Genomic DNA, 27,350 nt, shown 5'->3' on the forward strand with positions numbered 1-27,350 from the left:
ATGCTGGTCTCTGACCCTCATTTTATACACCTGCAACCAATTTACAGGTTGCATGTGTGATGCTTACTTATGGTTGCCTGACTATAATTAAGGGAACATGCCTGACTTTTACTACACTCTGCAGGTAACTTCTTTGTCCTAGTACCAGAGTGGTAAAATGGAGGGGTATTGTTTATTGCTCTCAGTCTCCTCTTCCTCGTCCCAGTACTTTCAAATGTTAAATGTCGGGCAATGTGAGGAGGGGTCTTGTAGTGGCCCATAAAGTTTTGGGGAGGGTTAGGTTGGTCATCAAGAGGGGAAGCACATACCATGTCTTTTCTGTGGATACCCCACTCCCAATCTTAGAGGACCCTTCACCTAGGTAATCCTCCCTCACTTCTCCACCCCCATGGTTGGGAATCAAGAGCAATCGCCTTTCCCTGGCCACCTGGGAAGAGGATCCAGCAGGTTTAGAAGTGAGAATACTCACAGGTTTCTCACAATATGGAGTTGTCCCTATTAACCAATCCCTTCACCCCGTAGGTTTTCATATTGTATGCTGCTAATTATGACAAAAGATCAACTTAAAAGCTGTTTTGCTTTATAAGCACACTGAGAGCGATGAGACTTTTATGTGTGTATGCTGTCCCTGCATTATTTTGATGTGAATAAAGCTGGGTTTTGCCTTGCACTTTGTCTATTTCCGTTATTGTGTTTGGTTTGATCTAACACAAGAACCTCTGAGTAATTGGGGGGACTTTCCAGGCCATCTATACATTTGAATAGGCATCAACCAGTGTTGTAAATATATTTGGAGTGCATGACCGCTTATAGGTCATCGCAAACCTATTTTCGATAGCCTTATCAGCCAAACTACTAACGAGATATTCCTCATTAGGATCCCAGGATGGCAGGTCTCTCAGGCCCCAATTCTCTATCTATATCTATCTATCTATCTATCTATCTATCTATCTATCTATCTATCTATATTGATTTTTATATTGCGCAAAATCACCCAACTGCCTCAGAGCACTCACATAGGCAAAACATTACATAGAACAGATAGCAGGAAGCAGGACATGGACCAGAAACAGGCAACATGAATTACTCAGTTCCACCATCAAACAACCATGTCTTAAGTTGTTTTGTGAATATACTGATGGATGCAGAGTTTTTTAGTGACAACGGAAGCAAGTTCCAAATCTTCGGAGCCCAAAAGGTAAACCTTGTACTATCAGTTCTTTTGAGAGTCTGGCGGGGTTGTAACAGCTCAAAATTACTGTCGGATCACAACTGTCTCCTGATAGGTGATTTCTGTATTTTATCCAAGTGGTATTTCGGAGCCATCCCGGACAACCATTTGAAGACAGTTACAGCACTTTTAAATTTGATTCGTTGTCCGACAGGCAGCCAATGTAGATTTCTCCTGAATGCTGATACCTTGGAGTTAAATCTGTGGGCTCGATCTCTGACGGTGCGCTAATGACCACCCTAGAGAAGTTCCAAAACCAAACCTGAAAAATAAATCTAAATGCCTAGCAGCGAGATAGACCTGACCCTCAAACTTCCCGCAAAGTTTGTAAGTGAATATGCAAAATTGAGATTACATTTCGGGGGAGTATCTTCGGCTCAAAACCAGTCTTTTCAAAGTGACTATTAGAGTGGTTCCAACAAATGTTCCAAATGTACAAATCGTATAAGATGTGATGCTTTTATTCTCCAATGATAAGAAAAAAGCCAGCCGACACGTGTTTCGACCCCTGGTCATTATCAAGGCTATACATTCAATAATCAAGCATAAACCCAATAATAATGTCCATTGCATTGAAAACATAAACACAAAATCATAGAGGTACATATATTGCAAGAAAGCATGAAATTGGATGAATCATACCATATTATGTCACACACCAGGCCAGGTTTGGAGGGTTGGAGTCAGTGGAGGATGAACATTTGATTCAGAAAACAAAAAAGGGAGAATTTCTTTGAGCAATGTAACAGATTTGGTAACCTCCCATTATGTTGATTTCACATCAATATTACGTCGTGACATGGTTATAGAAAATTATCCTTGCGACACCTTATGTGTCACACCTTATGCCCTGTGATATATTGGTGCAGCAGTTGACCAGAATTTGGGGAGATTGTGGAATGTTCAAACAGAAGCACCCGATATAGACAGTATGAGATGTGTCTATGAAAGATTAGAACCCGGTAAAATGTGAGCGAGAGGTAGTCCCATGAATAAGTGTTAGAATGCAAGTTTAATGATTGTTTGGGTGAATCAGACCAAGGTGAAGAGAATTTAGCATTGTAATGATATTGGATCTCAGTGGATCTAACTCACCCCAAGGTTAATCCAAAGCCATAACATCTTTTGGCATTTGTTGTTTTTCTTATATCTTGGTGATGGTCAAGTATGCTTCCAAATACGGTGACTATTAGTCGGTCTAAAATAAGGGAGAGTAATTGCAGTAATCCACTACATGGTGAGGCAGAAATATGCACTTTTGTTTAGTGAGATCTCTTACCTTGCTTTTAAAAATTGATGCTGTATTGATTTGAAACATATTGGGGACAATATCTTAACATCTTAAATTTCAAAGGACCATTTCTGGTATATGTAATGTTAGAACTCCTATGAGAAAACACAATTGAAAATAAAGTAAAGATCGAATTCTTAGTTGTGCATTTTTTGTTAGTGTAACATTTACTTAATGTCAATTAATGGCCATATGTTGGTGTAGTACCTGAAATCTAATGGAACAAAATTGAAATGTAAGGGCTAAAATTAACAGGGTAATTCATAGAATTTCGTACAAAAATGGCACACGCGGCTGGCGCACAGTGTGCGCGTGCGAATGTCTGCGCCAGCCGCGTGCGCTAAAATCGATTTCCGCACACAGTGTTTTCATGGATTTTAGCCTCCAAAACCAGCCGTGGTGCAGAGTGGCGCAGCGACACCGCAGCAGCGCCAGTTATGCCCCCAAGAACGCCCTTGCGCAAGGAAAAGCCATCAAAATTCCCAATTCAGCGCAAAGGGCTGCGTTAACCCTGGACCAGTTTACAGGGCTGCCAAACAGCAAACGCCAAGTGGGGAACGTGTATTACTGGGGTGCGTGTGAAGTTTCACACGTGAAAGGGCCTGTGCGAGTGGGGTACGTGTATTACTGGAGTTTGCGGGAAGTTTCACACGCGATTTCAGCAGGGTACGTGTATTACGGGGTTCGCGGGAACTTTCACACGCGAAAGAGCCTGTGCGAGTGGGGTACATGTATTACGTGGGTGCACGGGAAGTTTCACACGCGATTGGCCTGGGTACGTGTATTTCAGGGGTGCGTGGGAAGTTTCACACGCGATTGGGCTGGGTATGTGTATTTCAGGGGTGCGCGGGGAATTTCACATGCGATTGGCCTGGGTACGTGTATTTCGGGGGTGCGTGGGAAGTTTCACACGTGATTGGGCTGGGTACGTGTATTTCAGGGGTGCGAAGGAAGTTTCACACGCCATTGTGCTGGGTACGTGTATTTCAGGGGTGCGAGGGAAGTTTCACACGCGATTGGCTTGGGTACGTGTATTTTGGTGGTGCGCGGGAAGTTTCACACGCGATTGGGCTGGGTACGTGTATTTCGGGGGTGCGCGGGAAGTTTCACACGCGATTGGGCTGGGTATGTGTATTTCAGGGGTGTGCGGGAAATTTCACATGCGATTGGCCTGGGTACGTGTATTTCAGGGGTGCGCGGGAAGTTTCACACGCGATTGGCCTGGGTACGTGTATTTCAGGGGTGCGCGGGAAGTTTCACACGCAATTGGCCTGGGTACGTGTATTTTAGGGGTGCGTGGGAAGGTTCACACGCGATTGGGCAGGGTACATGTATTTCAGGAGTGCGTGGGAAGTTTCACACGCGATTGGAGTAGGGTACGTGTATTACTGGGGTGCGCGGGAAGTTTCACATGCGATTGGCCTGGGTACGTGTATTTCAGAGGTGCACGGGAAGTTGCACACGCGATTCGGCTGGGAACATGTATTTCAGGGGTGCGTGGCAAGTTTCACAGGCGATTGGAGTAGGGTACGTGTATTACTGGGCTGTGCATGAAGTTTCACACGTGATTTTGCTGTCAGAGCGGGGAACGCGTATTTTGGGGGTGCGCAGGGAGTCCTACACGTGAATTGGCAGTGTGGGTCCTCCCAGGTGTCCCCTCTACCCCCTCCACGGCCCCTGCAGCCAGCCCACTCCACAGGGGAATACCCTGCACCCCTGGCCATGTCCCGCAGGCAGCCCATCCACCATGGCATGCCCCCAGCCAAGCCACATGTCATGTTGCAATATGATCACCAACTCATGTCTCCCAGCACCCCCACCCCCCAGCAGTGAGGGGCACCTAACAGCAGGCCCCCACTCATGTCCCACACATGTCCCCCAGCACCCCCAACCCCCAGCAGTGCAGGGCACCTGCCAGCAGGCCCCCACACATGTCCCCTAGCACCCCCACCGCCCCATCATTGACAGGCACCTGCCAGCAGGCCCCGACACATGTCCCCCTGCACCCCTACCCCCCAGCAGTCAGGGGCACCTGCCAGCAGGCCTCCACACATGTCCCACGCATGTCCCCCAGCACCCCCACCCCCCAGCAGTCAGGGGCACCTGCCAGCATGCCCCCACTCATGTCCCACACATGTCCCCCCGTACCCCCCAGCAGTCAGGGGCACCTGCCAGCAGGCCCCCACACATGTCCCCCTGCACCCCCACCCCCCAGCAGTCAGGGCACCTGCCAGCAGGCCCCCACACATGTACCCACACCCCCCAGCAGTCAGGGGCACCTGCCAGCAGGCCCCCACACATGTCCCCCTGCACCCCCACCCACCAGCAGTCAAGGGCACCTGCCAGCAGGCCCCCATTCATGTCCCACACATGTCCCCCTGCACCCCCACCCCACAGCAGTCAGTGGCACCTGCCAGCAGGCCCCCGCTCATGTCCCCCTGCACCCCCACCCCCCAGCAGTCAGGGGAACCTGCCAGCCGGCCCCCACACATGTCCCCCTGTACCCCCACCCTCCAGCAGTCAGGGGCACCTGCCAGCAGGTCCCCACACATGTCCCCCTGCACCCCCACCCCCCAGCAGTCAGGGGCACCTTCCAGCAGGCCCCCACACATGTCCCCCAGCATCCCCACCCCTCAGCAGTCAGGGGCACCTGCCAGCAGGCCCCCACACATGTCCCCCTGCACCCCCACCCACCAGCAGTCAGGGGCACCTGCCAGCAGGCCCCCACTTATGTCCCACACATGTCCCCCTGCACCCCCACCCCCCAGCAGTCAGGGGCACCTGCCAGCAGGCCCCCACACATGTCCCCTGCACCCCCACACCCCAGCAGTCAGGGGCACCTGCCAGCAGGCCCCCACACATGTCCACCTGCACCCCTACCCCCAGCAGTCAGGGGTACCTGCCAGCAGGCCCCCACACATGTCCCCCTGCACCCCCACCCCTCAGCAGTCAGAGGCACCTGCCAGCAGGCCCCCACACATGTCCCCCAGCACCCCCACCCCCCAGCAGTCAGGGGCACCTGCCAGCAGGCCCCCACTGATGTCCCACACATGTCCCCCTGCACCCCCACCCCCCACCTGCCAGCAGGCCCCCACTCATGTCCCACAAATGTCCCCCTGCATCCCCACCCCCCAGCTGTCAGGGGCACCTGCCAGCAGGCTCCCACTCACGTACCCCAGCACCCCCACCCCCCAGCAGTCAGGGGCACCTTCCAGCAGGCCCACACACTTGTCCCCCTGCACCCCCACACCCCAGCAGTGAGGGGCACCTGCCAGCAGGCCCCCACATATGTCCTCCAGCACCCCCACCCCCCAGCAGTCAGGGGCACCTGCCAGCAGGCCCTCACTCATGTCCTACACATGTGCCCTTGCACCCCCACCCCCCAGCTGTCAAGGGCACCTGCCAGTAGGCCCCCACCCATGTCCCACACATGTCCCCCTGCACCCCCACACCCCAGCAGACAGGGGCACCTGCCAGCAGGCTCCCACTCATGTCCCCCAGCACTCCCACCCCCCAGCAGTCAGGGGCACCTGCCAGCAGGCCCCACACATGTCCCCCTGCACCCACACCCCCCAACAGTCAGGGGCACCTGCCAGCAGGCCCCCACACATGTCCTCCAGCACCCCCACCCCCCAGCAGTCAGGGGCACCTGCCAGCAGGCCCTCACTCATGTCCTACACATGTGCCCTTGCACCCCCACCCCCCAGCTGTCAAGGGCACCTGCCAGCAGGCCCCCACCCATGTCCCACACATGTCCCCCTGCACCCCCAAGCCCCAGCAGACAGGGGCACCTGCCAGCAGGCCCCCACAAATGTCCCCCAGCACCCCCACCCCCCAGCAGTCAGGGTCACCTGCCAGCAGGCCCCCACTCATGTCCTACACATGTCCCCCTGCACCCCCACCCCCCAGCCGTCAGGGGCACCTGCCAGCAGGCCCCCACGCATGTCCCACACATGTCCCCCTGCACCCCCACCCCCCAACAGTCAGGGGCACCTGCCAGCAGGCCCCCACACATGTCCCCCTGCAGCCCCGCCCCGCGGAAGTCAGGGGAACCTGCCAGCAGGCCCCCACGCATGTCCCCCAACACCCCTACCCCCCAGCAGTCAGGGTCACCTGCCAGCAGGCCCCCACTCATGTCCCACACATGTCCCACTGCACCCCCACCCCCCAGCAGTCAGGGGCACCTGCCAGCAGGCCCCCACACATGTCCCCCTGTACCCCCACCCCACAGCAGTCAGGGACACCTGCCAGCAGGCCCCCACACATGTCCCCCTGCAAACCCTACCCCCCAGCAGTCAGGGGCACCTGTCAGCAGGCCCCCGCTCATTTCCCACACATGTCCCCCTGCTCCCCCACCCCCCAGGAGCCAGGGGTACCTGCCAGCAGGCCCCCACTCATGTCCCCCAGCCAACACATCATCACAATCCAGATCCCTGGCTCTTATGGCCACCCAAATCCCACCCCACGCCACCCCAGTCCAAACACCCAACCAAGCTTTACATCCACTCCAAATTGAAATCCCCATTACATGACAGATCACAAATAAGCAGTATATGCATGAGTACAAGTCTGTCAGACCCACACAATGGCAACACATGACTGAGAAAACCCACATCGTGAAATGCATGAAACCAATGAGAGAAGACCACACATTGAAGTAAGAAACAAAAATGTATTTAAGTCAAAATGAAGGGAATGAAATCAAAACACACAATATTGCCAATAATAATCAAAATGCAGCATGTCCCAAAAAATGAGAAATAAATAAAATGAGAATCCAAATTAATCCAAATGAAAATGTGTCCAAAGTCACCGTCCAACAAAGCAAATCCAAAGGGAAAGAAAAGCGTAATATCCATTGCTCCATGGTGAAAAAAAAAAGATGAAGGAGAAAAATCCACTGTAACACTATGTACAAATAGCAAATCCAGGGTCCATGAGCCCAACAACATAAATGAAACCTACAATGAAACCTACCTAATACTAACTATATACAAAAATGTGGGGCATAGTCCATGAGCCCCAAAGGAAAGAAAAAAGAAATGAAACTTAACACTAATGTACTATATACAATGGCGGCGGGCAAGTCCAACGTCTCACTTGTTGATGTCATGGGCCAGGGCATCATCAAACTCCTGTTCAATGTCTTGGAGGTGGGCCTGTTCTCTGGCCCTGAGGTCTCGCAGGGATAACGCCATGTCCACCTCCAACTCCCTGCAAATTCCCTCAAGGCTCTCAGCCCGCCTCAGCGCCCTGCGCATGGAGTTCTCCGCCTTGACCATTGTGAGCCGTGCCTCCTCCGCCCACCGCCGCTCCGCCCCTATCTGCTGGCCCAACCGCTGCCACATGGAAGACACTCCCATTCCAGGGTCCTCCTGCCCTCCGGCCGATCCCTGCCCCTCTGATGTAGATGGCCCCGAGCCATGATGCCTCCCACGTTGAGCCTGCCGCTGCCTCTGACGCAACTGCCTCTGCCAGCATGACGGCATCCAGGCTGATGGAATCCACCGACGCCGTCGTGCACGTGCCCTGCCCGATGATGCCGGCACATCCTCCATTTGCTGGGGTCCAGTTGCTGGGGTGTCCACCCCTGCTGGACCTCAGACTCCCGACTGTGGCAGGGATGGGATCCCCACCGAGCTGGCTGCGTTGGTTGTTAGGGAGAATTATCTGTTTAGGCTGAATTTCCTAACCTAGTGAGTCCCCCAGCAGCTTTGCTGGATTTCTGGAGTTTGTTTTTTTCATCCTGCCAAGAGTGAGACTCTTTTTCTCCCACTCTTGGACATGATGTGTGGTATTTCTTTGAATATTAATGTGTTCTATGGGCTATGGGGTCTTTTACTCCGTAGGGTCTCATGTGTTTTGCTATGTGTGTTACACAGCACCCTCCGTGCCGTAACACTGCGGTGTCCTAGGTGACCCCCACCATAGACTCCATACCCTGGGACTGACTACTGTCTCCCAGGGCATGTAAAGTCACCATTGGCTTTACTAGACCTAAATTTACTAACAGAACCAGTACAAACCATCCTATTGTGGACGTACTGGTAGGGGCAATTCGATTACCCCTTGGTCTGTTGTTCGAGGGGGCACTGTCCCGTCCCCCCTCGTCGAGTTTTGGCTGGTGGCAGTGGATAATACTTTTTATATTCGACCGCAAATATATTCCTATGGGATTTTCCCATTGTTCGAGGCTAATACTTTTTCTATGTAGCCTCGGTCATACCGCCGGTTTATTAAATTAATATAAATTCCCCGGTTGGTATTTTCTGCCAGAACTCGGTTTTTAAATGGCGTATGTGTTCGCCTCTGTAACTCCAAACCAAAGGTTGAGCCCTTTGTTCCACTTTTGGCGGGCTTCTGCACAGAAGCCCTCCAGAGTGGTGCCATTCTGTCTGGGTACGACAGGGGGTGTGAAAGGGGGTTTAGGCACCCTGGACTGAGTTGCCTTGCCAACTCAAGGCGCACTCTGGTGTGATTGGCCCAAGTGGTGAGCCGCCCCGCTCACCACATAGCATGTTTGATTGACAGCTATGCTGAATGAATGGGGGTTTTCTGCATAAAAGCAGGGCTTTGGGGACTGGGACTTCAGAAGTCGCCACAGGACCTAAGAATCTGAAGGGAGAAGCTGAGCCGACCTGCAACGACGACACCACCGGTGGAGCCCTGCTGAACCGACTCACCACTTCCCAACAACAGAGGAGATCTCCCTGCTGGAGAGTCTTCTTCCCTTTGACTGGTGGGAACAACCAGTCCCTTGCTTTTTCTTCGCTTCCAGGAAGTCTAGTAGTCGAATTGCCCATGCTGAGCACCCTGGCAACCGGATAGCCACTAACCACTGTACCGCGACCAAAAGGTGGTGCCTTGTGACTGAGCACTCCGCAGCTGGTCTCTTCCCTGGTGGTGCAACGATCTTCAACTTTCCTCTACGACAAGATCATCTCTTCTTCTGGCAAAGCCCCGACTTGCATCCACCACCAGGAACAACTGCCCCCGCCGGAGCTGTCTCTCCACTTTCAAGGTACTGTGTCCGCCTGGCTTCCCTTGTGACGGTTAGTGTGAGGTGTCTTAAATCCTTACCTTTCCACTACGTCGCCTCCAGACCTTCTTAACTTTTGTTCTAAAACTGGTCCAACCTTTCTGTGACATTTTGCTACAAAGACTTGAAGTGCATTTCCACTGTGATATTTTTGGGACATACCGCCTTGCCTCTCTCCGAGTGGGCCTGGCCTCTGAACTTTGTGATCTACAGTAGACCCTGCCTTGCTTGCCTCGCATTTGCTTCGTAAAAGTGTTGGTACTGAGTTGGTTTCATACCCTGCCTTTTTCTCTCCCTTTCTAACGAATACTAGAGTACCATCTAGGTTAAGCACTCACCTCTGTCTGCAAATAAGTGGTGTCTTTGAACCTAGACTTGTCGAAATATTGTTATGGGATTGATATATACTTATAGTAACTGTGACCCCCGACCATGGACACTCCCAACTGCGCCACGTTGGCATGCTGCTCTTCGTGATGACGTGCGTGCTCCCCCCCGGGAGGCACGCACGTCATCATGAATGTCACGCGTGCGCAACACGACACCAATCAGGACCTTCTCCATACAGCCAGGGGTCCCCTCGTCCGCAGGTAGATGAGTGTCAGATGACATGGACATCCCCCCTACCTGCGGACGGGCCTGGGATGGGGCACGGCGACCTGTGCTGCCTCCTGCCCCTGCCCCTGGACTGCACCACTTGCACCAGTGGTAACACCCCCACCAGGCCCCATGTGCAGCTCAGTAGCGGCCTCCTCCTCTTCTGTGGAAACCACTAACCTGGATGGCTCCACACCGTCTTCCGCCGTTGCAAGCCCCTGTGGGGGCTCACCCACCCCTTCCGCTGCAGCCGTAGTGGCAGTCGCAGCACCAATCCCCTCACTCCCAGACGATGGTAATTTCTGGGAGGGTGACTGGGCCTTGCGTCGCCGGCCGGTGGGGGCATCCCCGCTGCTTTGCTCCACAGCGCCATCTCCACCCTCTTCATCACTTGCCGCAGTGTAGAGGGAGACATAGAACACAAGCATCAGGGTACTGTACAATGGTCCCCTAGACAGGAAGCAATAGCAGATGAGTGGCACTGTCAAATATCACTTTCATCATGTCCCTCCACAACACATGGGTCAGTGCAAACAAAAATGTATTTAAGTCAAAATGAAGGGAATGAAATCAAAACACACAATATTGCCAATAATAATCAAAATGCAGCATGTCCCAAAAAATGAGAAATAAATAAAATGAGAATCCAAATTAATCCAAATGAAAATGTGTCCAAAGTCACCGTCCAACAAAGCAAATCCAAAGGGAAAGAAAAGCGTAATATCCATTGCTCCATGGTGAAAAAAAAAAGATGAAGGAGAAAAATCCACTGTAACACTATGTACAAATAGCAAATCCAGGGTCCATGAGCCCAACAACATAAATGAAACCTACAATGAAACCTACCTAATACTAACTGTATACAAAAATGTGGGGCATAGTCCATGAGCCCCAAAGGAAAGAAAAAAGAAATGAAACTTAACACTAATGTACTATATACAATGGCGGCGGGCAAGTCCAACGTCTCACTTGTTGATGTCATGGGCCAGGGCATCATCAAACTCCTGTTCAATGTCTTGGAGGTGGGCCTGTTCTCTGGCCCTGAGGTCTCGCAGGGATAACGCCATGTCCACCTCCAACTCCCTGCAAATTCCCTCAAGGCTCTCAGCCCGGCTCAGCGCCCTGCGCATGGAGTTCTCCGCCTTGACCATTGTGAGCCGTGCCTCCTCCACCCACCGCCGCTCCGCCCCTATCTGCTGGCCCAACCGCTGCCACATGGAAGACACTCCCATTCCAGGGTCCTCCTGCCCTCCGGCCGATCCCTGCCCCTCTGATGTAGATGGCCCCGAGCCATGATGCCTCCCACGTTGAGCCTGCCGCTGCCTCCGACGCAACTGCCTCTGCCAGCATGACGGCATCCAGGCTGATGGAATCCACCGACGCCGTCGTGCACGTGCCCTGCCCGATGATGCCGGCACATCCTCCATTTGCTGGGGTCCAGTTGCTGGGGTGTCCACCCCTGCTGGACCTCAGACTCCCGACTGTGGCAGGGATGGGATCCCCACCGAGCTGGCTGCGTTGGTTGTTAGGGAGAATTATCTGTTTAGGCTGAATTTCCTAACCTAGTGAGTCCCCCAGCAGCTTTGCTGGATTTCTGGAGTTTGTTTTTTTCATCCTGCCAAGAGTGAGACTCTTTTTCTCCCACTCTTGGACATGATGTGTGGTATTTCTTTGAATATTAATGTGTTCTATGGGCTATGGGGTCTTTTACTCCGTAGGGTCTCATGTGTTTTGCTATGTGTGTTACACAGCACCCTCCGTGCCGTAACACTGCGGTGTCCTAGGTGACCCCCACCATAGACTCCATACCCTGGGACTGACTACTGTCTCCCAGGGCATGTAAAGTCACCATTGGCTTTACTAGACCTAAATTTACTAACAGAACCAGTACAAACCATCCTATTGTGGACGTACTGGTAGGGGCAATTCGATTACCCCTTGGTCTGTTGTTCGAGGGGGCACTGTCCCGTCCCCCCTCGTCGAGTTTTGGCTGGTGGCAGTGGATAATACTTTTTATATTCGACCGCAAATATATTCCTATGGGATTTTCCCATTGTTCGAGGCTAATACTTTTTCTATGTAGCCTCGGTCATACCGCCGGTTTATTAAATTAATATAAATTCCCCAGTTGGTATTTTCTGCCAGAACTCGGTTTTTAAATGGCGTATATGTTCGCCTCTGTAACTCCAAACCAAAGGTTGAGCCCTTTGTTCCACTTTTGGCGGGCTTCTGCACAGAAGCCCTCCAGAGTGGTGCCATTCTGTCTGGGTACGACAGGGGGTGTGAAAGGGGGTTTAGGCACCCTGGACTGAGTTGCCTTGCCAACTCAAGGCGCACTCTGGTGTGATTGGCCCAAGTGGTGAGCCGCCCCGCTCACCACATAGCATGTTTGATTGACAGCTATGCTGAATGAATGGGGGTTTTCTGCATAAAAGCAGGGCTTTGGGGACTGGGACTTCAGAAGTCGCCACAGGACCTAAGAATCTGAAGGGAGAAGCTGAGCCGACCTGCAACGACGACACCACCGGTGGAGCCCTGCTGAACCGACTCACCACTTCCCAACAACAGAGGAGATCTCCCTGCTGGAGAGTCTTCTTCCCTTTGACTGGTGGGAACAACCAGTCCCTTGCTTTTTCTTCGCTTCCAGGAAGTCTAGTAGTCGAATTGCCCATGCTGAGCACCCTGGCAACCGGATAGCCACTAACCACTGTACCGCGACCAAAAGGTGGTGCCTTGTGACTGAGCACTCTGCAGCTGGTCTCTTCCCTGGTGGTGCAACGATCTTCAACTTTCCTCTACGACAAGATCATCTCTTCTTCTGGCAAAGCCCCGACTTGCATCCACCACCAGGAACAACTGCCCCCGCCGGAGCTGTCTCTCCACTTTCAAGGTACTGTGTCCGCCTGGCTTCCCTTGTGACGGTTAGTGTGAGGTGTCTTAAATCCATACCTTTCCACTACGTCGCCTCCAGACCTTCTTAACTTTTGTTCTAAAACTGGTCCAACCTTTCTGTGACATTTTGCTACAAAGACTTGAAGTGCATTTCCACTGTGATATTTTTGGGACATACCGCCTTGCCTCTCTCCGAGTGGGCCTGGCCTCTGAACTTTGTGATCTACAGTAGACCCTGCCTTGCTTGCCTCGCATTTGCTTCGTAAAAGTGTTGGTACTGAGTTGGTTTCATACCCTGCCTTTTTCTCTCCCTTTCTAACGAATACTAGAGTACCATCTAGGTTAAGCACTCACCTCTGTCTGCAAATAAGTGGTGTCTTTGAACCTAGACTTGTCGAAATATTTTTATGGGATTGATATATACTTATAGTAACTGTGACCCCCGACCATGGACACTCCCAACTGCGCCACGTTGGCATGCTGCTCTTCGTGATGACGTGCGTGCTCCCCCCCGGGAGGCACGCACGTCATCATGAATGTCACGTGTGCGCAACACGACACCAATCAGGACCTTCTCCATACAGCCAGGGGTCCCCTCGTCCACAGGTAGATGAGTGTCAGATGACATGGACATCCCCCCTACCTGCGGAAGGGCCTGGGATGGGGCACGGCGACCTGTGCTGCCTCCTGCCCCTGCCCCTGGACTGCACCACTTGCACCAGTGGTAACACCCCCATCAGGCCCCATGTGCAGCTCAGTAGCGGCCTCCTCCTCTTCTGTGGAAACCACTAACCTGGATGGCTCCACACCGTCTTCCGCCATTGCAAGCCCCTGTGGGGGCTCACCCACCCCTTCCGCTGCAGCCTTAGTGGCAGTCGCAGCACCAATCCCCTCACTCCCAGACGATGGTAATTTCTGGGAGGGTGACTGGGCCTTGTGTCGCCGGCCGGTGGGGGCATCCCCGCTGCTTTGCTCCACAGCGCCATCTCCACCCTCTTCATCACTTGCCGCAGTGTAGAGGGAGACATAGAACACAAGCATCAGGGTACTGTACAATGGTCCCCTAGACAGGAAGCAATAGCAGATGAGTGGCACTGTCAAATATCACTTTCATCATGTCCCTCCACAACACATGGGTCAGTGCAGGCAAAACACATGCAGTAACAGGCATGGCGCATGCCATGAACATTAGCATACATGTCCAAGGGACTCTTGAAACATACAATGCTGGTTTGAAACTCACATGCATCATGGGTCATGCCTATCACATGCACACACTTCACCGTAGTTTCATCCATCTGGCCTCGTACACCCCAGACACAGTGGATACAAGGATGAGTAGGCTGCATCAGTGAATCTGAACATTGTCACAGACATGTGTCATGCATCCATGGCATTTACAAGTCACAGACATGCAAGTCAGACACACAGACATGGACACCAGACATGTCCATGACAGCAGCACCCATCTCTCACACCCCATCCATGTCCAATAACAGAGACAGGCATGCATTAATGTGTGCATTCCTCATGCTGCTCTAACACACGCACCAACCATGTGGTTCACACATTACTGGTCTCACATGCATGACCATGATGTCCCTGCACACACACATACGTACATGACCTATGTCACACATACAGGCAAGTATCAGACAACCAGCACCCTGCAACATGCCCTGTCTCACACAGCAATGCTTGGCCACTTACCGCTCAACTCCAGACGGGTCTGCCTCTGAAGGATCTGGGCGTGGAGCGCTGGGCCTATGCGTTCCAGGACCCTCATCTGGATGGTACTCATGCTGCCCCGGCCCCCCTCCACGAGGCGCCGGGCCTTTATGAGCGTCCTGGACCTCAAGTCCTCACAGCGCTTCTTGACTTGCTTGATGTTGCGGGTTGCCACCCCCTCCGCGTTGATGGCAACCACAAAGTCGTCCCAGATCCTATCCCGTCCTTCCTTGTTGGTGCGTGATGTTCGGAAGAGGCATCATAATGCCCCAGGACATGCTCCACCAGGACACCAACTTCCTTCTGACTGAAGCTGGTGGCCCTCTGCCCCTCTGGCTGGGGGTTGCCAGTGGTCTCAGATGGTGTTTGCCCCGACATGGCGACCCCCGATGCAGGCGTGGGTGGGCAACTGTGTGTGTCCTGGGGCTGGGCTGTGGAGCGTTGGTATCCCAGTCGGGAGTCTTCTGTTCCAGCAGGGGTGGACACAGCAACTGGACCCCTACAGATGGCTGATGTGCAGGCACCAAATAGCAGGGCACGTGGGCAGCAGGCAGGCAGCAGCAGATGGCAGGTGGGAGCGTGATCGGGGCTCTTGGGGCAGGAAAATGGCCTTCAGGGCAGGAGCGTGGTCTTCCGTGTGTTTTCGCGTGGCCAGCGTGATACGGAGTGATTTGGCACGTGAAAAAATTGCACGTCAGCGTGTAATTCGAGGAAAGGGCCTTAGCGCGTAAGTGCATCAGCACACGCACGCGATTCCATTGGACCAAAGGCCCTTAGCGCGTAAGCGCGTGAGTTACATTACGCGCGCGGGCATTTCCCTCATAGCACGTGATGACAGAGCACACGTGGAAAAACTGCACGTCCGAGTGGCATCGCGTGTAATTGGATGAAAGGGCGCGTACACGTGTAAGTGAAGTGTACGTGTGGGCCGGTTTAAAAGGTACGTGTAGGACACCATTTTCTTGTACGTGCTTTTCGTGGAGAGCGAGTGGGTGAAATCTGTACTTCTTGTTCACAAGCGATAGGCCTTGGGCGAGCGGGGTACGTGTATTTCTGGGGTGCTGGGGGACATGAGTGGGACATGAGTGGGGGCCTGCTGGCAGGTGCCCTGCACTGCTGGGGGGTGGGGGTGCTGGGGGACATGAGTGGGGGCCTGCTGGCAGGTGCCCTGCACTGCTGAGGGGGTGGGGGGGACATGTGTGGGGGGCTTGCTGGCAGGTGCCTCTGACTGCTGGGAGGTGGGGGTGCTGTGGGACATGTGTGGGCACCTGCTGGCAGGTGCCCTGCACTGCTTGGGCGTAGGAGTTCTGGGGGACATGTGTGGGGGCCTGCTGGCAGGTTTCCTGCACTACTAGGGGTGGAGGTGCTGGGGGACATGTGTGGGTGCCTGCTGGCAGGTGCCCTGCACTGCTGGGGGTTGGGGGTCCTGGTGGACATGTGTGGGGGCCTGCTGGCAGGTGCCCCTGGCTGCTGGGGGGTGGGGGTGCTGGGGGACATGTGTGGGAGATGAGTGGTGGCCCGCTGGCAGGTGCCATGCACTGCTGGGGGGTGGGGGTGCTGGGGGACATGTGTGGGGGCCTGCTGACAGGTGCCCCTGACTGATGGGGGGTGGGGATGCAGGGGGTCATGCGTTGGTGATCAGTATTGCAAGGTGACATGCGGCTTGGCTGGGGGGCATGCCAATGGCGGATGGGCTGCCTGCGGGACATGACCAGGGGTGCAGGGTAGTCCCCTGTGGTGTGGGCTGCCTGCAGGGGCCATGGAGGGTGTAGAGGGAACACCTGGGGGGACCCACACTGCCAATTCACATGTAGGACTCCCCAGCACCCCCGAAATACACTAACCCTGCTGAAATCGCGTGTGAGACTTCCCGCGTACCCCAGGAATACACGTACCTGTAACGCTCACCTGATTCCCGTAGAGGCGCCGGTCTTGACTGGGCGTATACCGTATCTTCAAAGGTGATGTGTAACACACGGCTGGCTCTTTGGGCTGGACCTCTGTGCACTGTATGTCTGACTCGAAGGGTAAGATGTCTGCAGATAGAAAATATGGGATTAAGGAACTGGGTTATTGAATGTCTCTCTCTTCTTCCCTTTCTCTTCTCCTGTAGAACCCCAAAGGTTAACGCTCTCACCTTAGGTAAGTGAACGCCGTGCTCTCCATCTGCCTCGGGGCAGGGTGCTGTAACCAGTTTCTTCACTGGATAAGGGGAGCAGGCCTCTTGACTTCAGAGGACTGCTGTCCGTCGTTTACTGCACGAACGGTAAGTTTCGAGTAATTCTAATGTCTTTAAAGTCTTTAGTAATGATGTTTCTTGTTTTGCAGGGTTCCGGCGATGGCAGATGACGGGCTGAAGTGAGTTGAAGATGGAGCCCGTGTGATGAATAGAAGCGCCTGGAAGCACGTAAGTAAGCGCTTGTTGCCTGCTTCACGATGCGCTCTAACTGTCTTTTTATTTTGCAGGTACAAGTTCGGAGCGGCTGCAGGGTGCCGGAATACCCACTGGGTTAGATGTGGAAAGGAGTAATGGCACGTGAGTATTAAAGTTCCCCAATGTCTTTAAACGCACCTTGTTTTGTCTTTCAGATGCGGGATGCAGCGCCGAAGGCCTCCGGAGCGTGCGAAGAGTTGGTAAGCTTTTGTCTTTCAGATGCCGGAATGCAGTGTGAAGACCTCCGGAGCGCATGAAGAGTAGGTAAGCCTTTGTCTTTCAGATGCCGGAATGCAGCGCGAGGCGTTGGTGACAGCCGATGGACCAGGTAAGTGAAGAGCTGTCACTGAAGACCGTAATGCTAACCTGTTCTTTCTTGTCTTTATAGGTGTTGCTGAAGACTCGATTCAGGATGGTAAGCCTTTTTCCTTAGGCCCAGGATCAGATGCAGAAGACACGATGAGCGTTCTGCTGCAGAGGATGCAGAATAATGCAAAGCAAGATTCATCCATCGGGTGTGGTTTAAATAGCCTCCTGTAGTGCTTAGGTGTCTCCTTCCACAGCCACGCCTAGGTAAGAAAAGAGTTCCTGCTTTCCAGAAGAGTTCCAGTGTTCTGAATCTAGGGAGTGGCTCCTGCCCCACCCAACAGGAAAAGTAGTTCCAAACAGAAGAGGATCAGAGGCTCAACTGGCAGGCAAGTAAGCAGCATGGTCTGCTGCAGGTAAGTCCACCCAAGCATTATGAGCCCGGCGCTTCCAGCGCTGGGACTGGGCATATTTATGAGCCTGGTGCCACTGGCGCCAGGACTGGGTCCAAAAGGTCCCAATTGGGACTGGTTGGCACTCGGAACCTGGGTTATGGATCTGCCTCCAAGGGAGTTGGGAAAACCCTGACCTTTTGGAAGCAGAGATCATGACAGTACCCCCCCTCAAGGCCCCTCCCAAACCGGGCTTCTCCGGGGGTTTTGGCTTGTCAGGAAATGTTTGGTGAAATCTTTTGATTAGGCGAGGAGCGTGGAAATATTCAGCAGGTTCCCAGGATCTCTCTTGGGGGCCGTAGCCTTTCCAGTCAATTAGGTAAAATAGTTTAGATTTGGAGATCTTGGAGTCCAGAATGCTTTTGACTTCAAACTCGAGTTCTCCATCAACTAGGATAGGTTTTGGAGATTTAGTTAGTCGGGTTTGAGGTTGCACGGGTTTTAATAGAGAGACGTGGAAGACCGGATGTATCTTCATGTGCGGGGGCAAGTCCAACTTGACCGCTACTGGGTTTACTATGGTAGTGATGGAATAGGGACCAAGGTATCTTGGGTTGAATGTGCGTGGCCCTTTTAGAGGTAGATATTTGGTGGATAACCAGACTTGATCCCCTACTTGATATTGAGGGGCTTCCTTCCGATGTTGATCTGCTCCTTTCTTGTATTGTTCTTTAGCCCTTTGAAGGTGAGAAACAGCTTCCTTAAAGGCTTGGGTGATTGTAGAATGCAGGTAGTCTACTGCTGGTGTTTCAAGATCTTGGAGGGGATCCAACACCGAGGTTCGAGGGTGACTGCCGTACAAAAGAAAAAACGGGGTTTTCCTAGTTCCCGAATGGACAGAGTTATTGTAGGCATATTCGGCTATCCAAAGGATGTCTTTCCAAGTTTTTTCAGTTTGTTGCAGCATGCAGCGTAAATACTGTTCCAGAGTTTGATTGGTCCTCTCGGTTTGTCCGTCGGTCTGAGGGTGGTGACTGGTCGATAGTCTCACATCAATTTGAGCCGACCGACAGCAACTTCGCCAAAAATGAGAAATAAATTGACTACCTCGATCCGAAATTAGAACCGAAGGAAAACCGTGCAGTCGGACGATGTTTTCGAGAAATTCTCGGGCCAGAGCTGCTGCTGTTGGCAAGCCTTTGAGCGGAATGAAATGCGCCATCTTGGAGAATAAGTCCACGATTACTAGAATCGTATTGTATCCGGAGCATGGAGGTAGATCGGTGATGAAGTCCATAGAAAGCGTATGCCAAGGGTGAGGTGGGATGTCAATAGGGCGTAAGAGGCCTGCTGGTCTTTCCTTTTGACTCTTGTTTTGGGCGCATACTCCACAGGACATTATAAAGTCTCTGATATCTTTTTTCCAAGACGGCCACCAGAAGTAGCGCTTGATCTTTTCTGAGGTCTTGGCCATACCGGGATGTCCTTCCATTAAAGAATCGTGATAACAAGAGATTACTTTTTTCTGTAAATCTGTGCTGGGTAGGTATAATCGTTCTTGGAAATACAATAAGTTGTCCTTTACTGCAAAGTCCTTTCCCTGCAGATGCCAATTCTGTATGTCTGCTGGAGTTACAAGTTGCCTGGCTTTATCCTTAACTTCCTCTATGGATTCTGTGGCGATTACACCCAGAATTCTTTGTTCGGGAATGATTGGTACAGGTTTAGGGTTGATCAAGTGTTCTTCCACTCCCATCCGAGAAAGGGCATCAGCTTTACCGTTCTTTGTACCAGGTCGATAGGTAATTATGAAGTCAAACTCGGCAAAGAATAATGCCCAACGGAGTTGTCTAGAGGATTGGGCTTTTGCGGTTTTCAAATATTGCAGGTTTCGGTGATCCGTAATCACAGTAACGGTGTGTCGGGCCCCCAGCAGATAATGCCGCCAAGCCTTAAAGGCAGACTTGATAGCCAGAAGTTCCTTGTTAGTAATCGTGTAATTGATTTCAGGAGGCGAGAATTTGCGGGACCAAAATGTCACGGGATGCAACTGATTGGTTCCCGGGTCCTTTTGTGATAGAACTGCCCCCATGGCAAGGCTTGAAGCATCAGTTTCCACGATGTAGGGGAGTTCGGGGCGAGGGTGTTTTAAGATTGGTGCAGAGATAAATTTAGTCTTCAAATCCTGGAAAGCTTGTTCCGCCTTGGTAGACCATTCAAAACGTTTGTTTTTCTTTAACAAGGCAGTGATGGGCTGGACTATTCAAGAGAATTCGGGGATAAACCTGCGGTAAAAGTTAGCGAAGCCTAACATGCTTTGCACACCTTTTACGGAGGATGGTGATGGCCATTTGAGAACTGCATCGACCTTCTTTGAATCCATACGCACTCCGCCAGGTGATAATATGAATCCCAAGAATTCAACTTCAGTCACGTTGAAAACACATTTTTCCAACTTAGCGAAAAGTTTGTGTTGACGCAATCTTTCGAGGACCATTTTCACGTGTTTCCGATGTTCAGATTCCGATGAAGAATAAACGAGGATGTCGTCAATGTAAACAACAACACACACATCTATGAGCTCTCTGAGGACATCGTTCATAAAATATTGAAAGGCGGCCGGGGCATTGCAAAGTCCAAAGGGCATGACCTGATATTCAAATAGCCCATACTTGGTGCAGAAGGCCGTCTTCCATTCATCGCCCTCTTTTACTCGTACCAAGTGGTAAGCTCCTCTAAGATCCAGCTTTGTATATATGCATGCTTTTCTGACTTGGTCCAGGAGTTCAGGGATCAAAGGTAACGGATATCTATTCTTAACGGTGATCTGGTTCAGGGGGCGATAATCTATACAAGTTCTAAGGTCTCCTTCCTTTTTTGGAACGAAGAACAAAGCTGAAGAAGCAGGGGACTTGGAAGGACGAATAAACCCATTTGCCAGGTATTGATCCAGGTATTGTCGAAGGTGAAGGTTCTCAGGCTCGGTGAGGGCATAAATTCTACTACAAGGAGGAGTAGATCCAGGTATCAGGTCTATCTGGCAGTCATAAGACCTATGAGGAGGTAGAGAGTTAGCCTGATCCTTCCGGAAAACATCTTGGTATTCTAGGTATTCGGGAGGTAACTGGGGAGTCTCTGAAGAAATTGCTGCCAGTGCAACACCAGGTGGAGGGTGACAAGTAGAGACACATTCTGGAAACTGGACCGTTCTTGCTCGCCAATCGATCAGAGGATTGTGTTTCTCTAACCAAGGTATTCCTATAATAATCTGAAAATGAGGGGCCTTGATCACATCGAACACGATATTCTCATGGTGTCCATCTTGACTTACTAGCGTCACCTCTTGAGTGGTATGCGTTACTGGCCCGGAGGCTATCTCCGTACCATCCACCGTAGTAATGACGTCCTTTACAGCCTTGGGACAAAGAGTTAGATTCATCCTCAAAACCATTTCATGATCCACATAATTGCCGATGGCACCGCTGTCGACGTAAGCTTCAATTGCATGTAATCAATCCGGATTATCAGGGCTAATGAGGACCATAGGTATCACGAAATGCGAGGTCACGGAACTGGTTTTCACGCTCGGCAAGAGGACCTCTATTCTTGTCGGGCGAGGTCGTTTCCCTGCCCAGAGTTTGTAACTTTGGTAACTGCAGCTCCTACTGCCTTCTTGGCAGGTTTCACCGGACAGTCTCGAAGAAAGTGCCCTGAGTTTCCGCAATAGAGGCATAATTGCAACTGTTTTCTCCTTTCCCGCTCCTTTTGTGTTAGAGGACCTTTCAGACCCCCTATTTGCATGGGTTCCCCGGAGTCTACTCCTTTGGAAGGAGTTGGCGGTTTGGAAAATACTCGAGCATCAAACTTGGAACGATCGGCCTTCCTGTTCTGCAGTCTGTGATCTATTTGAATGACTAAGTCTATATAGTCCGAACAATCTTGTGGGGGATTCACTACTTGGGCTAACACATCTTTGAGCTCTCCATGTAGACCTCTATAAAACAGCGTAATCCTTTTGTCCTCAGGCCATTGAGTTTCCACTATCAGTCTGTTGAAAGACGCAATATAAGCCAAAAGGTCTTGATTACCTTGTCGCAACGAAAGAAGCTCATTGTCCAAGGCCTGCCCCTGTGAATGTCTTGCGAACAGTTTTTCCATACTGAGCTGAAAAGCTTGAAAATCATGGAGGACTGGATCATCTTGATTTACTATAGGGATCGACAAGTCTGCCGCATTGCCACTAAGGTACGAAAGCACGAAAGCTACTTTAGCTTGATCAGTTGGAAAGGCTGCTGGCCGGCATAAGAAATGCAACCGGCACTGATTGATAAATACTGCAAACCTCTTTGGGTCACCAGAAAATCGTTCGGGCGGAGCCAGAGGTACATTCCCAGGTAGGTTGATCTGCACTGGATTCATAGAGGATGTAGAAGGAAGATTTCCCCCAGATGCGGGTAACGGGGTCTGTCCGGCTTGTGACTGTAGCAATTGTCTAGCAAGATCATCTGTTCGCTCCTTGGAAATAATCAGTTCCCTTCTTAGAGCGTTCGTTTCCTGACGGGCTGCATGCACTTCTGCCCTTAGTTCCCCAAGTAACTGGGCTAGCTGGTCGGTATCCGAGGTTTCCATAGCGCCTGGACGGGAGTTTTGTGGTTGGCTTTGCGTTCTGTAACGCTCACCTGATTCCCGTAGAGGCGCCGGTCTTGACTGGGCATATACCGTATCTTCAAAGGTGATGTGTAACACACGGCTGGCTCTTTGGGCTGGACCTCTGTGCACTGTATGTCTGACTCGAAGGGTAAGATGTCTGCAGATAGAAAATATGGGATTAAGGAACTGGGTTATTGAATGTCTCTCTCTTCTTCCCTTTCTCTTCTCCTGTAGAACCCCAAAGGTTAACGCTCTCACCTTAGGTAAGTGAACGCCGTGCTCTCCATCTGCCTCGGGGCGGGGTGCTGTAACCAGTTTCTTCACTGGATAAGGGGAGCAGGCCTCTTGACTTCAGAGGACTGCTGTCCGTCGTTTACTGCACGAACGGTATGTTTCGAGTAATTCTAATGTCTTTAAAGTCTTTAGTAATGATGTTTCTTGTTTTGCAGGGTTCCGGCGATGGCGGATGACGGGCTGAAGTGAGTTGAAGATGGAGCCCGTGTGATGAATAGAAGCGCCTGGAAGCACGTAAGTAAGCGCTTGTTGCCTGCTTCACGATGCGCTCTAACTGTCTTTTTATTTTGCAGGTACAAGTTCGGAGCAGCTGTAGGGTGCCGGAATACCCACTGGGTTAGATGTGGAAAGGAGTAATGGCACGTGAGTATTAAAGTTCCCCAATGTCTTTAAACGCACCTTGTTTTGTCTTTCAGATGCGGGATGCAGCGCCGAAGGCCTCCAGAGCGTGCGAAGAGTTGGTAAGCTTTTGTCTTTCAGATGCCGGAATGCAGTGTGAAGACCTCCGGAGCGCACGAAGAGTAGGTAAGCCTTTGTCTTTCAGATGCCGGAATGCAGCGCGAGGCTTTGGTGACAGCCGATGGACCAGGTAAGTGAAGAGCTGTCACTGAAGACCATAATGCTAACCTGTTCTTTCTTGTTTTTATAGGTGTTGCTGAAGACTGGATTCAGGATGGTAAGCCTTTTTCCTTAGGCCCAGGATCAGATGCAGAAGACACAATGAGCGTTCTGCTGCAGAGGATGCAGAATAACGCAAAGCAAGATTCATCCATCGGGTGTGGTTTAAATAGCCTCCTGTAGTGCTTAGGTGACTCCTTCCACAGCCACGCCTAGGTAAGAAAGGAGTTCCTGCTTTCCAGAAGAGTTCCAGTGTTCTGAATCTAGGGAGTGGCTCCTGCCCCACCCAACAGGAAAAGTAGTTCCAAACAGAAGAGGATCAGAGGCTCAACTGGCAGGCAAGTAAGCAGCATGGTCTGCTGCAGGTAAGTCCACCCAAGCATTATGAGCCCGGCGCTTCCAGCGCTGGGACTGGGCATATTTATGAGCCTGGTGCCACTGGCGCCAGGACTGGGTCCAAAAGGTCCCAAATGGGACTGGTTGGCACTCGGAACCTGGGTTATGGATCTGCTTCCAAGGGAGTTGGGAAAACCCTGACCTTTTGGAAGCAGAGATCATGACAGTACCCCACTCGCACAGGGCCAATCGCGTATGAAACTCCACGCGAACCCCAGGTATACACGTACCCCACTCGCACAGGGCCTATCGCGTGTGAAACTCCACGCGTACCCCAGAAATACACGTACCCCACTTGCACAGGTCTTTTCACGTCTGAAACTTCCCGCGCACCCCAGAAATACCCGTACCCCACTCGCACAGGCCCTTTCGCGTGTGAAACTTCCCACGCACCCCAGAAATACACGTACCCGGATCCAATTGCGTATGAAACTCCACGCGAACCCCAGTTATACACGTACCCACTCGCACAGGGCCTATCGTGTGTGAAACTCCACGCGTACCCCAGAAATACACGTACCCCACTCGCACAGGCCCTTTCGTGTGTGAAACTTCCCACGCACCCCAGAAATACACGTACCCGACTCACACAGGCCCTTTCACGTGTGAAACTTCCCACGCACCCCAGAAATACACGTACCCGGATCCAATTGCGTATGAAACTCCACGCGAACCCCAGAAATACACGTACCCCACTCGCACAGGCCCTTTCGTGTGTGAAACTTCCCACGCACCCCATAAATACAAGTACCCGACTCACACAGGCCCTTTCACGTGTGAAACTTCCCACGCACCCCAGAAATACACGTACCCGGATCCAATTGCGTATGAAACTCCACGCGAACCCCAGTTATACACGTACCCCACTCTCCCAAGGCCTATCGCGTGTGAAACTTCACGCGAACCCCAGAAATACACGTTCCCCACTTGCACAGTGCCAATCTCATGTGAAACTTCACGCGAACCCCAGAAATGCACGTACCCGGATCCAATCGCGTGTGAGACTTCACGCGAACCCCAGTTATACAAGTACCCCGCTCGCCCAAGGCCTATCGCGTGTGAAACTTCCCACGCACCCACGAAATACATGCACATGCTATTTTTCACACAGCGGGTGTCCGTGTTTGTCGCGTACCTCTTTGCATGTCATTTGTCCTAGAGGGACACAGTATGGGACATTCATCATAGCTGTATGTACGTGCTTTTTGTTAGCGCATATTTTTTTCATGCACAGGGACGGTACCGCCTGCCTTCATGTGCCTGTGCACGTCTTTGCCCGTGCGCTGGTTTCCACTATTTGATTCCATGAATACGTGTTGTAGGCGAGCGTGTGGGCGTTCCGTGCACTTGCCTCCTGTACTTCCCCTGTGACGCCCACATTTTCACGCGTTGTTCCCCATTCCGCTTGTCAGGCCCGTGTTATGCCTACTTTTGTTGTGTGCGCCGCGCTATGTGTGCTTTCGCTGTGTGCTTAGCGCACGCTGTTTGAAGGCGTGTGCGCCAGCGTGCGCCGAACAGGACTTCAGCGCACATCCATGGATTTCCACACGCACGGACTTCCATGAATCGCTGTGCGCGGGTTTCGCTGCGATTTTCGCAATGGCACTGCGATTCGCACGCTTTCGCACGCTTGCGCTGAAAATTTCAGCGCACATTAATTCCATTAATCGGCCTGTTAAGCTTAGTTTGAATATTGGACCCATTACTCTTTTAATGGCAACTAAGCCCCCCACAAAGCACCTACAAAGTCTGATAAGACAAAACTGGATTAGATGGTCTATCAATTTGAGCATTACTTGAACGTTGGACCCATTATTCTTTGAATGGCACCATTAGCCTCCACAAATATACTTGTTAAAATTAAGAATAAATGTAAAAAGAAATATACCTTCATATTTGGAATTGATCCCATACACCCATCTAGATGATGCGATCAGATTCGCCAGCCAGCAATCCTATTGCTATATTTTTCCGCAATCGTGGCAAAACTGAAATCCAAAATGGGCCTGCGACGTGATGACATCACACGTACTGTGACACGTGACGTCATCAATGTAAACATATGGCGCAAATAATCTGCGCAATGTGTTTAGATCTAATTCAAGCAAATTATTTGAGCATGTTATCTATATCTACAGTCCCATCAGCATCCCATACCTGATGGTATGCTCATGTTTGATAGAGTAACACTTGTTTAAAGATGTGAAATGTAGAATGTTATTGGTATAAAAAGATAACAGATTCCCTATGTAATTTGACTTCATGTAGTATTATAAAGTTAAATCTGCACAGTGTAATGTTAAAGCGCGATGTCATTTAAGACCAGCGCAGTATGTAAAACCAAGTCAATATGAGTCCCAAAATGTTATGATTTGCCATGAAGGTAATTATACAGAATTAAAGAACTAGTTGTTAGCCCAAATGTTACATATTTATCATTATCATAGATGTATTGTCAGACAATGTTAATAGGATAATGCCAAATTCCAGTTTCAAATTACAGCATCTTGTTGTTATGACTTGCAGGTCAATACAGTGTCAGGGTCAAAAATAGTAGGAAATGAGAAAAGGATAATAGCTCTCTCAAAATTGCAGAGGGAAGCGGAAGTGGAAGTGGGAGCGGAAGCTCAGACGAAGACATTTCCCGTCCAGGGATTCTAACCAGATCACCCACAAACACATATGATTGGCAGATTAGAGCACAGCAAGTCGGGGCTGCTGATGTTATTAGATCTCTCAGCAGCCTTCGATCTGCTGGATCATAAAATCTTGCTAAAAAGGATGGCGACTGTTGGAGATCTATCCAGCAACGCTATCATTTGGCTTAGATCCTTTTTGGAGGGCCGCCAGTCTTGTGTTTACTGGGGTGATCGAGTTTCGGAGCCACAGATTATAACCTGCGGTGTTCCCCAAGGAGCTTGCCTCTCACCTCTATTGTTCAACATTTATATCCTACCATTATGTGTTGAGCTGGAAGCCTTGGGGATCTTTTTCTGCAATTATGCAGACGATTTCCAGTTGGTATTAAATATAACAGGGAACTATGAAGTAGATCAACAAACTTTGACTGCAGCATACCACGTCATTAAACAATGGATGTCAACAAATTGGCTTTGTTTAAATGCCGCTAAAATGGAGTTGATGTTTTTCGGCTCTCAACATGCTCAATCAAAACTGAACCAAAAATATAATTGCTTCTCCATCAAAGGCAATCAAATTAAGATTGTACAGAAAGTTAAGACCTTGGGCACCTATATGGAGGAAAGTCTTGACAGTGAGGCTCATGTCACAGCCGTCTCTACCAATACCAATTACCATTTTAAGGTACTGAGACAAGTAGCCCCGTTAATATCAGTGGAAAACCGCATAAAGATCGTAAGAGCAGTAATTCTGCCACGTGTTGACTATTGTAACGCCCTACTAGGTGGAGCCAATAAGGCAAATGTTCAGCAGTTGCAGAAAATACAAAACGCAGCGTTACG

Source organism: Ambystoma mexicanum, chromosome 5q (genome assembly GCF_040938575.1).
Source record: "Ambystoma mexicanum isolate Mex_15411 chromosome 5q, UKY_AmexF1_1, whole genome shotgun sequence".
NCBI classification, from domain to species: Eukaryota; Metazoa; Chordata; class Amphibia; order Caudata; family Ambystomatidae; genus Ambystoma; species Ambystoma mexicanum.